Raw genomic sequence first — 1,815 nt, 5'->3', positions numbered from 1 at the left:
TCCATCTAATATTTGTATCACTATTTATACCATCTAAACATAAAACAAGTGCTTGTAGGAGGTCCACTAAAACTTCAAAAGCATCATGCCTGCCTGTCCACTGAGAATGGCAGATTTCCTTCAGTTCTTTACCCTTTTCCTCATTGTTCTGAAAGAGGACAGAAATTACATTGTCAAGCTCCAAAAGCAATTGTGGAGATCGATGGAAGAAAGAACAAACTTCCTCAATTGTTCCTAACACAACAGATACTCCCACAACAGGCAATGATTTTGCCAACCACATATTTAAGGCACAGGAGAGCAAAGTGTGTAGACAGCTTGGGGATATTTCTCTAAAAGTCTAGAAGCAACAACTTTCATTTTGGAAGAAAATCCACTGGACACAATGTAAGCCTGGCCACGACAATACTCCATGTTTAACCCCACTTCTCAGTTATCATAGCGTGAAATTTTACAGCCAAAATTTCTGCATCAGCTTCATAAGGCAAGAAGCCCACAAATTCCTCTCTCAGGTTATGAGATTCATCAACAAACCTCACCAACACAGGCAAGTGTTCTTCCCCCGCTATGTCCACTACGTCATCAGTGATGATGGAAAAGAAGTGGGAGTCTCTCACTTCTCTGAGGGTCTCCTCCCGAATGCAGCTCTCACAGATGTCTAGCATCTGTTTCTGCTGTGTTTTCGAGCAGAACAATGTGTTAACTGCTGTTGTCTCAAAGCGCTTTCTCAGAACCTCTTTGCCAGAATTTATCCGGCACTCCAGCAGTTCTTGGAAGTTATCCGGAGTAAAGAGACCCTCTGGGATTCCATCAGTTTCATGCCCATCCAGAGGTATGTTTTGTTTTTCCATAAGAATCAAAATTTCAAATAAAGATTTTAAGTATTCTTTGTTTTCTTTCTCTTCAAGGGTTAAAGGCAAAATGTCTTCATCCTATTCTTCACCCCCTTCTTCTGCACTGGGATTCTGAGCGTTGCTGTTGTTTATTTCTTTGTGTTTTGGTTCCTGTTCAGAAGTTTCATCACTTTTTTTTGTTTCGGTGTCCTGATATCATCTTCACTCAATTCTTTTATTCGTTTTCTGTGTCTATTATGTGGATTGTTCAAATGACTGATAAGATCAAATATTGTTGGTATTGCATTATCTCGAAGACCTGTCCTATAAGGACTAGTTCTACAGATCATAGAGGTCCCAAAGTGTTTGGCACATAATCAATAATGATTATTTAGTTGATCAGGTGTTTTATCTTCTAAGTCCGCTCTCCTACAATCCTCCACCCACTTCTGGCATCTGACCAGATTCCGCGGGAACCTGAAAAAGGCCAGGTCCGCCTGCGTGCTTTTCCTCCTGCAGTTGGGGGCAGCGCAGAAGTTCCGCATCTTCGCCCACCCGCCGGCGGCCCTGCCCTCCCCTCCCCGCCTCCTCGGGGCAGCCCGCCCGCCCGTCGGGGCAGGGGAGGGGAGCCAGGCCGGACAGCTGTGCAAGGCCGGCGCGCAGCGGGGAGGGGTGGCGGGCGAGAGGTACCTGGCCTTCTATAGGAAGATTGCCAGCCCTGGTCTAAATTCTCTCCCTATGACTTTCAACACTGTATGTATCTACCAATCTTACATATCCAGCCATGCACTCCACTATGAGGTACGAACTTTGATATCAAACTGCTTATTTTATATAGAGAGACAGAAAATGGATTAGGGCTTGCTGATTATTATATATCTCATATTATTATTTTTTAGTCTTCTGCCATAGCTAGATTGTGAGCCCCAAGAGTAAAAGAACTCTGTTTAATATAAACACCCATCCAACTCTAACAGGTGAT

The 1,815-nt window shown here is 43.8% G+C and overlaps 1 pseudogene; it reads right to left on the bottom strand.

The window, feature by feature from the left end:
- Positions 1–1,378, bottom strand: part of LOC118012865 — a 2,056-nt pseudogene extending 678 nt beyond the window's left edge.
- Positions 1,379–1,815: the final 437 nt, after the last annotated feature.

The sequence above is a fragment of the Mirounga leonina genome, unplaced genomic scaffold (genome assembly GCF_011800145.1).
Source record: "Mirounga leonina isolate KUSES-001 unplaced genomic scaffold, KU_Mleo_1.0 Mir_152, whole genome shotgun sequence".
NCBI classification, from domain to species: Eukaryota; Metazoa; Chordata; class Mammalia; order Carnivora; family Phocidae; genus Mirounga; species Mirounga leonina.
Note: the sequence above shows the minus strand (reverse complement) of the source record. Positions and strands in the feature narration are given on the sequence as shown.